Source organism: Armigeres subalbatus, chromosome 3, assembly GCF_024139115.2.
Source record: "Armigeres subalbatus isolate Guangzhou_Male chromosome 3, GZ_Asu_2, whole genome shotgun sequence".
Taxonomy (NCBI): Eukaryota; Metazoa; Arthropoda; class Insecta; order Diptera; family Culicidae; genus Armigeres; species Armigeres subalbatus.
Window position 1 is genome coordinate 368,946,615 of NC_085141.1, and position 13,239 is coordinate 368,959,853.

At 37.9% G+C, this 13,239-nt stretch overlaps 1 protein-coding gene and 1 long non-coding RNA gene across 2 annotated transcripts in view; one reads left to right on the forward strand and one right to left on the reverse strand.

Annotated features, from left to right (window-relative positions):
- The window catches only part of LOC134226401 (delta-like protein B), a 33,149-nt gene that overhangs the window by 18,560 nt on the left and 1,350 nt on the right, over positions 1–13,239 (forward strand). The gene's annotated exons all lie outside the window — the stretch shown is intronic.
- On the reverse strand, positions 3,211–4,547 carry LOC134223554 (uncharacterized). Its single transcript, XR_009982616.1, has 4 exons — positions 4,123–4,547; positions 3,975–4,054; positions 3,847–3,912; positions 3,211–3,765 (listed from the first exon to the last, which is right to left on the reverse strand). It is a non-coding gene; the product is annotated as an uncharacterized LOC134223554 (long non-coding RNA).

The following is a 13,239-nucleotide window of genomic DNA, read 5'->3' on the forward strand; positions in this document are numbered from 1 at the left end:
CTACAGTGGATACTGTATTTATTCCATTATTGCACACTCTACCTTGCTGACTTCCAAAAATTCACAATAATTTGAGGTCCTTGTATTTGTGAGAATATATCCAGGAGAAAGAAATTTAAGTGACACAAGCATAGTAGTTTAAAACAAAGGCTTTTTATTGCCTACATTCGATATACCTGTTCAGCACACATCTTCACTTCCCATTTCCGGATATAGTTTTAGAATTACAAAAATCAAACGATTTTGTGATTGTGCGCCGGATAGCTTCTGCTTTTCCTACGGAGCAGTTTGTAGTGTCGATTTTTGAATTCAAGGTGTAGTCGTCTTATGTAAGCCATCAACACCACATTCAAGCAAAACATTGAATGAGCACAAACATTGAGTGTAATAACATTTCTCAAACATTATTAATCATCGAGTAACACAGGAACTGCTTACTTCTTCTCGTGCGTAATTCACAATGGATGCACAAACCAGCAATAGCTTTTGTAATCCAGATTTGATGTTACAAATACAATCCTTACTCGTAGTACAATCTAGATGACCTTCGACCTGAACCTGATGCCGACCTGAAAAAAATCCTTATTATGAATGAAGCTTTAAATATTGAAAATACTCACAAAATCTCAGATCCACCCTTCCGTCAAGCATAATCGTTTAGATTATGCATCTTATTTTTAGTTTATTATAAAAAAAAACAACTAGTAAAACTAAAACTTGAAATTTTGAACTCGATTTGTGTAAACACAAACGTCAAAATAACTAGTATAACATAACATAAGGGCATCTTTAGTAGAGTTATAAATTGTATGGGAGTTAGGAAATGAAACTGAAACTGAAAAAATGCCATCTTCAACAAACGTTGTAGTTTTAAAAAATCGAACATTTTTTTAGGAAATTTATAACTGGAATACTGCTCAGTTGTATTTTTGCACGAATTTGCAACAGAATTTTTTTTTTATTTCCTTTAGGGTGGATTTCTTCACCAGCCCCGCTTAGCGTCATAAACCTGGTCTATCGTAAGCTTTGCTTATATTTAAACGTCACTTTTAAGCCGAGCCTAAAATTTTGATTTCTTCACGCGCGCTTAATGGTTGGAGGCGGTCGCTTAACGTAAGTTGCGTTTAACTAATTTTCCAATATCTTTCCATTACTTTTCAATTGAAACGTCAATCTCAGCCTTTTGTTTTGTTGTTGTTGGTGCATTCAATCTTGCGTTGAAATTTTAAATGTGAAAAAAATGGCAGCGAATTCTGAACAGAAAAAGCGAATCCGTTCGGCAAATTTTTCAGAAGCGGAGGAAGAACTACTGGTACGGCTCGCATTGAGCCGGAAGTACATAATCGAGTGCAAGGCTAGTGACTCACAAAGAAACGAAGATAAATCTAAAGCATGGAACGATATTTGTTCCGAGTTTAATGCTAACTGCCTTAACACGGTGAGTGAAATAGTTGATTTTTAAAACTTTGTGAGTTGTTGCGGTTTTTTAGGGTACCGTAAATGAAGGCATGCAAATCAGTTCAAAAATATTTTTTTGCAATTCCTGATCATAATATCTGATTTACAGTTCGTCTTTGAGTCATAAAACGGCCTACTTTTCCATACCAACGAAATGGGTGCTTTAATGAACATTATGCAACTCAAATGGGTTGCATAATATTCATTATAACACTCATTTGGGTGCTATAATGAAAAACCAACATCAGAACAGTAATTACATTACTACATTTTGCTGAATTAGCTTGGATAAGTGTTCAAATAGTGTATTCTCTGCGTCGCGTTATAAATGAAATAGTTTGATGGACATGATATCAAAAATTCCCAAAGGCAAGTACATCTATCGCTTCACGGTTTATTGAACTATGCAATGTGGCACGGCAACATGGAATCTGATTGTTATCTGCAGCAACATAATTTATTGGCAAAAATGATCATGTGGAGTAAACTAGAATGTACAATTTTGGTACAGATTCATCATATTAAAGTCCATTTTTCATCATTGCAAAAAATAGCGTGTGCAACTCGTTGCAATACTCGATTTTTTCAGCACTCGTAGTATTTATCCAACTCGGCAAGCCTCGTTGGATAAACGTACAACTCGTGCTGAAAAAATCATCTTTTTGCAACTTGTTGCACAAACTACTATTTTGCAATTCCTGATCATAAAACCTGGTTTACAGTTGTCATTTGAGTGATAAAACGGCCTACTTTTCCATACCAACAGAATGGGTGCTTTAATGACCATTATGCAACTCAAATGGGTTGCATAATTTTCATTATAGCACTCATTTGGGTGCTATAATGAAAAACCTACATTGGGACAGTAGTTACATGACTACATTTAGCTGAATTAGTTTGGGTGAGTGTTTAAATAGTGTACTCTAAGCGTCTCGTAATAAATGAAATGGGTTGTTGGACTCGTCAAGCCTCGTTGGATAAACGTACAGCTCGTGCTGAAAAAATCATCTTTTTGCAACTAGTTGCACAAACTACTATTTTAGGTTCGTACTGCAGCGGTACTTCGGAAAAAATATGAGAATATTAAAAAATATATCCGCCAAAATGCTTCGAAAGAAAAAATGTCACGTAAGGCCACCGGAGGTGGTAGAGGTCCTGATGAATGGTGTCCAAAATCAGAGGCGATGGCAGAGCTTCGCGATGTGATTGCGCTGTCTGTAGATGGACTTCCTTCCTTGTGCGATGACGATGACGACGGTCGAGGCGAAGCTCTAAATGTGGACGCTGATAAACACATTGAAAACATACTGGTGCCCGAAGTGAATACGAGCGATGCATTTGTGGTGGAATATTTGGAAGACGAGCATATCAGTGGAGAACAGGAAGCCGTGTCTCACGAATCCCCTGAGAAGTCGCTCGTTATTTCATCTGGTGATGACCAAGGCTGTAACTCGCTTGCTCAATGGGTGGGTAAATCTGAGGGTCGTTGAATGGATATCCTACCCCATACACGAACCTCAATGAAACTCAGTTGAAGCAGGAACGAATCGTAAAGAAACACCTTCCCAGGGATGTTCTCTGTGTCGGAGTAAAATAGGGTTTAAAGCTAATAGGGTAAATCACACTATTTTGAGTTACTCGGAAGGCGAGGCTTGGACGGTTCCTTTGTGAACCCGGTTGAAACGGAACAAATGCAAATGGTGAAAATTTCATAAATCAGGGCTAGTCTCCAAATAAATCTCTACCACTGAATTTCGCTTAACTAACAAAATGGTTTATTACTCTATTGTGACGTCACATGAGGTGGGTACTTAGCTGGATTGCATGCATGCATTTTGGTGGTACGGATCCGGATCCTTCGAAGTGGTAGGTGTTGACGGACGACATTGGCCAGCCGGCGGATGTCGTGAGATGGGCGATGCTCGGTTAACAGATTGAGTCGAGTTGGCAGTCTCCAACGAGTGTTTAATTGCCGATTCGATGCGGCATCTTGCGGTTGTCGGAAGGTCGGTCTGTTGATGCGGATCAGTGGCCAGCATCCCGCTGACCGAGTGATTCGGGAAAATTGCCGACGATTGCCGGTATGATTGGCTCCCTGGCCGCTGTTGGCTAACTTGGGTTGGTTTGCCGAAGATTCACGCCACGAGGAGCGACGCACGCATATTTCCACACGCCGGGCGAACCAGATGGCGATTGTGGTTGGCTTGGCCTCGGATCTTCTCGGGCGGACTCGTTGGACTTCTGGCCTTACGGAATTCACCGAGCCCTAGGAAAAAGGACGGAAAGAAAAAGGCCCTTTGTGTGGACCTATTCACACACCATTAGTACCCGTGACGTCCCTACACCTAACCTCACTTCCGATCATTGTTGATCATTATTCTTATTTACCTTTTTCTATGTTTTTCTGTTTGTTTCACTGATAATTGTTTCGTTTTCTAGGCCAGTTATTGTTTACTAAAATTTTAACAAGTTAGCTTTAAGTTTTTACTAACATAAACTCACGTTTTAACACTAACCATATTTTTGTACTTTTTTCCTTTTAGATATTTACATTGATGCTTTATTTGATTGCACCTGTCTCTTGGCCATTCTAATTCTAGATTTAAAAGAAAATAAACCACTAAAGTTATTAAATTTTACTCCAAGAAAATGAGGTTTTCTAACCTCAAACTATTGTAGTTATCCACGCGCGCACTACTATTCCGTTCGAGAAACTGGCACCAAAGAGGTCGTAGTGTGAGATAACCATAGCTTTTATAAGATTTTGGTCTCATACAAAAGCTATGATTATATTTTTTTATTGACGTTTATGCTTCAATTTTCTGCACCCTAATGTTTGCTCTAACCTAGTGACATCTGTGGGTGAGCGTTAAGCACTCAGGGCTGCAAATGTTTTGCCCGCGTTCAAACTGCTCGAACCTCGTTTGACATAAGTGTTCGGTACGAGTAGGAATGGAACAGGTTCACTCACACTGACTTGACCATCGTGGAGTGACTGTGTTTTCAACATTTGTTTACAGGGTTGTATTCGGTAGGGGAAATGAAAAGGACTTGTGGTGGAGCCAACAAGCATAAATGGAACCGAACGGTTACAAGGCGCAATCCCCGGACCGAGCCAAATTTTGAATGGACGAGAAAAGTGGGAAAACTACAGCCCTGCGATGTTGAGAAAGCCCACGAGCGAAGCATTAAAAACACGCAAGAAGCGTCAAGCCTCACGACAGGTGACGACGGTTGAGTCGGAACTTAAAAAGAAGTTGTTGAAGCGTGACCAGGAGATGATGGAAGAGCTCCATCGTCTCGAAGTTCAGAGAAAAAAAAGTAGAGCTTGAAACGGCGCATATTGGATTCAAGACCAACAAAATGAAACTTCAAACACAGCAGCTGCGTTACCAGCATATGCGGGAAGAACATGCTGTGCGTATGAAGCTTCTGGGAGTCACAAATTATCAGAACCCAGGAAACCAGAATAATAGTTCTGGATCAGAGAATGACTAAAACTATTATATGTATATTATTCCACATGTTGAATATATAAATGAAGTTAAAGAGTTACAATAGATTATTATTCTGAAATTCACTGTATTTTACTGCATTTTTATGATTTGTTCATTTTACTTCTGAATAGCAAAAAAAACTGATGAAATTTTCGAGCATCAGATGCTTCAGGGCATCATTTTTCTTCTTCAATGACTCTACAATCCCACTGGAACTTAAGCAGCTTCTCAACTTTATGTTCTAAAAGCAATTTTACAGCTATTAATTGAAACCGTTTCTATGCCGCCATTGCATAAGTAAAGTATATATCTTGTGCGGCAGATATAATGGGTACACTATGCCCAGGGAGACGAGAATGTTACACACTCGCCTTTTTTGTTTCCTAGGGATATTGCCTTTCTCTCAATAAGCTAATACATCAACCTTTATGGTTTGAACCATTATTTTCTTAATAACTTTTGAACGCAATGATCACTTGTATGGAAATTTGGTAGTCATCAACCGAGTCATCAACCGAGTCATCAACTGGGAAAGCTGTCGAATGTCGAAGAAAATCGGTTTAGAGGTAGCCTCACACCTCGGGAATTTGGTTCGCGGATTTTTTTCCCCATGCATTTTTGCATATGCGATGTTTTCGGAATTTGGACACGGAAAATCAAAATCCCGGCCCCATTTAAAATACATGGGGCTCAAAATCCGCTGGAAAATTTTCCCGAGGTGTGAGGCAGCCTTAGGGTTGAAAAATTGGTTTTGAATGGCTTCAATGATTTTCTACAAATGGCCGGGGTTCTGCCAAATCGCACCAAGCGCCTTCAAAAAATTACCTACTATTCAGTCCATGCTTTCGTTTTGCAGATTTCATTAATCTCATTAGGATATCCTTCAACAAATGTATGTATGAATGAATCACCCATATTGAGAGTGTTAACAGCGGCACACTATAAGTTAACTTTTTGAAATCAGTATTTATCGAAAACGTATTTGTTAAGCGTAGTAGCAGATACCTTCCTACATAACTGGTACCAAATATTTTTCTCGAAAAAGTTCCCACTTTTGAGAAAATCCGCGTTAAATGTCTTTCGCCGTACAATTTTTTGGCGGTTAACTAATGCTGGCTATTTACGCATATACGATAGCGCCTGGATGCTGGCAGCGGCGGATAGGAAACCAGCCACTGCTAATAATTCATTGATATGAAATGATTTCCGTTTTACTTTTATCAACAAAATATCACAAAATTTGTGTTATTTAATAACAAATAAGGTTTTGACGAGTAGGTACCTAATTCACGCGCTACCTGCACTAACGGGAAAGGGAAAATCATGTGTTTTCAAAACGTGTCATGCAACTGCTCTCCACGATTTCTGACGAATAAATTCTGATAATTATGTAAATGCCGGTAGAACTCATTGACCAGGGCCACTCCCGTACCATGCAAAAAGAGTTATCGTACGACACATTTAAGACTAACTCGGAACCGACAAAAAAACAATAAAAGATGACGTCATCAGCTATAAAAAATACTATTTCATCGACATCATAACAGTTTGACATTTGAATTGGCCTCGGGAGATCATTTTATCGTTTTCCAGTATAAAACATGAGCAGCTTATAACTGCTACTGAAGATGCATTTCTTGTTTTATATCTTTGACAGTTCTTCTTCTTCTTCGTTGGCATTACATCCCCCACTGGGACATTGCCGCCTCGCAGCTTAGTGTTCATTAAGCACTTCCACAGTTATTAACTGCGAGGTTTCTAAGCCAAGTTACCATTTCTGCATTCGTATATCATGAGGCTAACACGATGATACTTTTATGCCCAGGGAAGTCGAGACAATTTCCAATCCGAAAATTGTCTAGACCGGCACCGGGAATCGAACACAGCCACCCTCAGCATGGTCTTGCTTTGTAGCCGCGCATCTTACCGCACGGCTAAGGAGGGCCCCATCTTTGACAGTTATAAAATGTAAAACTCAGGAAATAAATATAACTGTAACTGTAACATTACTAAAGATGCCCTAAAGCCCTAAATTACATTTCAAGACAAAATTTTCAAAACGACTTATCTGCTTTTGTAAACAAAGATTCAAACGACGATTTGACGAATCAGATAGCTCTCCTACGCAAACCAACACCATCAATAGGTAGGTGAAGGATTCCGCTACCTGTTGATGGTGTTGGTTTGCGTAGGAGAGCTATCAGATTCGTCAATCTTTGTTTACAAAAGCAGATAAGTCGTTTTTAAAATTTTGTCTTGATTTTAAACGGAGCGCCATCTAACGGAAATATTATAGGTAAACTTTAACACGTTATCAAAATTCTCCTGTATTCATGAGTTGTAGAATACCAAAAATTGGTTTATATTTTGTTTATAAATTTGGGTTGACTCGTTTTACTGCAATAAATCATATTCATTCATTCAATTATATTGAAAGAAATGAATAATACCATATGTATACAATTAAACCGATAAGCTTTATTATTTTAATGAATGTCAAATCAAAATCTAAAAAAAATAACAAATAACTAAAAAAAATCTTTTCATGTAAAGTTTTATAAGCGTGTCTGTAAGTTGCAGCAAATCGTTTTATCTGTCGAATCGAACTGAAAAATAAAATTGTCGATTTTGGCAAGTAATTTCGAAGAGTGATGCCGTTTAAAATAGTCCAGACGATAGAAAACGGAGAGCTATGTCTGGCATTGGCATTCTTCGCTGGCCCAAGAAATCGGCTGTCGGCAGATTATGCCTGATCGAAGATTCTGTCCCTAGTGAAAGCTGGGAAAAAATGGCGTGTATACCAAAACGCGAATTTCGAACATATGCCGAAGCGAACTTGGGGCTGGAACGCATGGAGGCGGCACCGGACACAGAAATATAAGAAAACGTTGAGCCGGCAGTTCAAAAAGTTGCCCGGAAAACGGCAACCAAAAGTCCATTGGGCATTAAGAAGGATTTTAACTTATTCCTGCCAAATTCGCAACTTGCGAAGAATGAATGTGCCCTAGAGGAAGAACATATCGAGGCAACTGGCCATTGAAGAATTAAACCTATCAGATTCCTAACTCTTTTTATATGTTCAAGCACAAAGTTCTTCGAATTGATATATAAGTGTACTAAATATTTGTCATTTTATGAATAAATGAACGAAAATTCAATGTAAAGATGTAATATATTCAATTTATTTAAGGGCTGTAAATCATATTGCGATGATCATTGCTTGGTTTTTTTTTATTTCATTGTTAGACTGCCACAAGACGGTAATTTACACAACACAAATAAACATTAACGATCACAGTTGTTGAGTTATGATGTATACATATCAGTATTAGGCAAATTATGGGTTTCCATTAGATATAAAACAAGTTTTCGTGCATTTATTTGTCGCATTGCACTTGAAAGTAATGAAGTTGGTCGATTCGACAGATTTGCCGTTAATCTGTATTGATAATCGCTTACTCGACTATATTCACAGTATCTCACAAATGTGGGAATTTGTATATTGAAGTTTTGTATCCATTAAGGCATCAAATAATAAATATAATATATTGGTTTACAATTTTGCCTATTAAGTAATACAAGATCATGACAGATTTATTACAACTTGACATTAACCAATTTGATTTATTATGGTTGGTTGTAAGACAACATTAGGGCTTACGAAAAGCATTTAAAAGAGCAACTCAATTTTTTTTTTAATCTTACGTCACTTCATGAATCAAAAAAGTAGTGAATATTTTGAGTTTATTAGCTTAGTTTAAAACGGTTTTATTGATAACCTCAACCGTGTAATAAGATTAGACAGCCGTGGTATCATACATGACCGTTATAAATTCACAAGCTTTGAGTATATCTTCAATAAAACCATTATAAAATTTAAATAAAACCAAGTAGCTCTAGATTTGTTACTTGGGTGGTTCTCCCATTGTTTGAGTGTAGCAGAATCCAAGCGAGTGTAAAACATGTAAGCCAACCATCCAACCATCAGTGCCATTTTGAGCCACAACTCGCAGATGGCCTGGAGAGGGATCGTCAAGCCCTTGGACGTAGTCCCTGCTGCCCGAGACAACATGTCGGAGACTAATTTCACTCAACCGCGAATGATTTCGTGATCCTTTATACGTCGCCTAGGTACCTACGTTGCCGATTGTATCGAGTAGTATTATCACTGATGTCGTTCGTAATTCTGATTTTACAAGCGGCTTATTGGGCCTACGCAAACCTCCTGCCTCGTCGGAGGGCCATCGTGCCAGGTTTGTTCCCAGTCAACACAAGATCAGCTGTGCAGCTGTCGAAACAAATGAGTCGATATAGCCAAGCCACCATTGTTACTCACCACTATTTTTCAAATTATCCGTTTGTCGAGTCATTAAGTGTACAGTAGAGTGATTCAAATTTTGACTTTTTCGCTCCCCTGTGCTTAAACGATTGTTTTTGCTAGTTTAATAGTCCTCCCAAATTTTTAGCTGATTTGGATGTAATTTGGTTGTGCACGTGCCGTTTGAAGGTTATATGAAAATTACTATGAGAATTGCCACTTATGTAAAGGATCGTTTCGTGAAGCAACCCAGAATCTATTTGAATATATTTAACACATCGCCATCATAGAATAGATCCTAAGCCGAAAGCTAGTTGTTGTTGCGAAGCAATCTGACTTTTGTGAGCAAAATTATAAAGAAAACAGAAAGGCTCATTATTGATATTGATGTTATTCTTTTACGTGTTAAATTGAATTTCCCACAATTCAGTATTTCCTCAATAACTTTTGTTACCAGCATAAAATCGTTTAGCAACAACGACGATATTTTCCCTTGTTAAATTTCCTATGTTGCTAACGTATTCATACATGTTTAGAGCTTAATGGGCAATAATGCAGAACAGTTTTTTTCAAAAGTTTCTGTTTTCATAGTGATTTTCATACAAGCTTCAAACTGCTTGTGCTCAGTCAAATTACATCCAAATTAGCTAAAAATTTAGGACGATTATTAAAATGGCAAATGCCATCGTTTAGGCATAGGGGAGCAAAAAAGTCAAAATTTGAATCACTCTAGTGTACAGTGTATGTATTGATGTTAAACAGTGTCTCATCTAATGTAAAAATTATGTTAATGACAGTCAAATTATGTGTTCAAATACCAGAAGCTTCAATCCTAGCATATATGTTTATAGTTGTTAAGTGTACGAAGAACGGCAGACAGCTTTTCCCTTGAAAAAGACCCAATAAACGGACCGAAACGTCGGGCAATGCGAATATAAACCCGTTTGAATATATCAGACTGAAAAAGCCAAAATCTATATATATAAAAACCAATCTATGTATGTATGTTCGCTAACTACTTCTGAACCACTTGGCCGATTTCAACCAAATTTGGTACAGACATTCTCTATCCTCAGAGGAAGTTAACAAAGGGGTGGGATGGTCATGTAGAAAAGGGGGAGGGGTGGTGGGAGGGGTTTTGTTCAGAAAACGAACAATTCTGTGTAACTTTCAACTCCCAGGACCGATTTCAACCAAATTTTGTACACATATTCACTACGAGGAGGTAATCATATGGGAGGGGATTTGGGAAAGGGGGAGGGGTCTGGAGGGAGGGGTTTTGTTTAGAAAACGGGCAATTCAAAGTAAATCATGAACCCCTGTACCGATTTCAACCAAATTTGGTACACACATTCTCCATCATAAGGAAAATATAACAAAGGGGGTGGGATGGTCATTGGGAAAAAGGGGAGGGTATAGGGGGAGGTGTTGTCTTTGGGAAACGAGCAACTCAGTGCAACTCCCAACCCCCAGGACCGATTTCAATCAAATTTTGTACACATATTCACTATGAGGAGCCGATCGTACAGGAGGGTAATTTGGACAAGGGGGGAGGGATCTGGAGGGAGGGGTATTGTTCAGAAAACGGGCGATTAAGTGTAACTTCTGAACCCCTGTACCGATTTCAACCAAATTTGGTACACACATTCTCTATCCCAAGGAGAAGAAAACAAATGGGGTGAAATGGTCGTTGAGAAAAGAGGGAGGGGAAAAGGGGAAGGGGTTGTCTTTATGAAACGAGCAATTCAGTGTAACTCCCAACCCCCAGGACTAATTCCAACCAGATTAAATGATTAAATCATTTAATCTGGTTGGAATTAGTCCTGGGGGTTGAGAGTTACCTATGATTAAAGGTTATGATTAATGAATTATTAATTTTTGACAATGATGACTGATAATGATTAACGATTCAATTCATTTTTGACAATAATTAACGATTATGAATAATGTAAAAAAACCGTTGGAGTATGATTATCAATTACCGATCGTGATTAAATGTTGATACACTATGTGTATGATTAATGATTAACGATCGATATGATTAATGATTGATGATTATGAATGATCAAATTGAATGATTTGCATAGTGATCCATAATCGAGTAACCTTTATTACAAATTTTAAAAGGTATGGAATTTATATGATTATGATTAAAGATTAATAAACAAAAGCAAGGTATGCAATGATCCAATGTTCCAGCATAACTTCTGTACCCCTTGCCCGATTTCAACCGATTTCAATAATTTTTCTTAAGAAGGCGAAGATGATAGGGATGATATTTTGAAAACGGGAAGGTTGTGGAGGGACTAGCATTGTTCAGCTCTCAATCACCTCAGTGTAACTTCTGATCTCCCTTTAGCCTATTTCAGTCAAATTTGGAGCATACATGGTTTAAGGATTAAGGGGGGAAAGAGGCGGGTGTGGGGAGTTGTATTGTTTAGTTATCGATCAACTCAAAACTTCATCGAAATCATGGTTTGCCCAGTGAGAAGCAATGATTAAAGTGTTTCCTTCTGGATGGTAAATTTGTTTAAAAATAGACGTTTTTCCGGAATAAGGCATCGGTGGATGTTTTTCCTTCTTTAGAAATAAACGTTTGCCCGGAATAAGGCGATTTTGGGTTTGATCCCTTTTCAAAATCAGTCAATGTTTTCAAATGTATTCTGCCTTTTTAATCGAATGATAAAGTATTAATAAGAAAGCACAATTATCCTTTTGACCAATTGGTTTATTCATTTTCCGATTGTGAGAAAACTGCGAATTAAACTGGCAACTCCGAGCAAGGCCGGGTACATACAGCTATTAGCTATCTATATATCTCGGATACTTATTCAACGTATGTGACGTATGTGATTTTGTAAACAAAAATTTAAACGTTGATTTCTGCAATCTGATAGCACTCCCACGCAAACTATCGCCACATACAGGTAGGGGGAGGTTTCGGCTACATGTTCGTTGTATTGGTTTGCGTGGGAGTGTCATCATATTTGACAAATCGACGTATGCATCTTTGTTTACAAAATCACATACGTCGTTTTGAATAAGTTGCCGAGATATATAAAACTCAATGTTTGTATGTTTGTGTGTGTGCTCCAGCCTAACTTCTGAACCCATTATTGTATTGTTTAGTTATCGATCAATTCAACCATTTATCGAAATCATGGTTTGCCCAACGTAAAAAGCAATGATTAATGTGTTTCCTTCTGGATGGTGAATGTGATCCCTTCTTTAAAAATAGACGTTTGCTCGGAATAAGGCATCGGTGGATGTTTGTCCTTCTTTAGAAATAGACGTTTGCCCGGAATATGGCGATTATGGATTCGCTCCCTTTTCCAAAATCAGTCAATGTTTTCAAATGAAATCTGCCTTCTTTTGATCAAATGATGAAGTATCGATAAGATAACGCAATTATCCTGTTGACCAATTGGTTTATTCATTTTCCGATTGTGAAAAAAAAAACTGCGAATCAAACTGGCAATTCCGAGCAAGGCCGGGTACATAAAGCTAGTATATTAATAAACAAAAAAAAATACTTCATCCACATCCCCTTTTTAAAACTTGGTTCATGCACCTCAAAGTAATGTGAAGTATGTACCGTATATCAATCCCAACAAACATTGCAGGCTGATAAATTGCTTATTTAGTTAAATATAGGTTTCTTCAGCTAAAAAACAATCTTATTCAGCCAAATTTTTTGTTGGGATAGGACTCGCGGTATAGCATCATAAACTACAAAAACGTCTAAAAGAACTTGTGTCATAATATCTCTGTGATGTACCAGGAATAAGCTACTATGAAAGTAACTTATAACAGCTCTACGACCATTTGAAATATGCTATTTTGACGTAGGACTTACGTCTTTTTTGTGACATAGAATCTGAGAGTAAATGTTGACTTCACGGAAGCTTTGATAATAATGTCCAATATGTGTTTCCATGATGGAAAAGCGAAGAAGCAGAGAGAGTG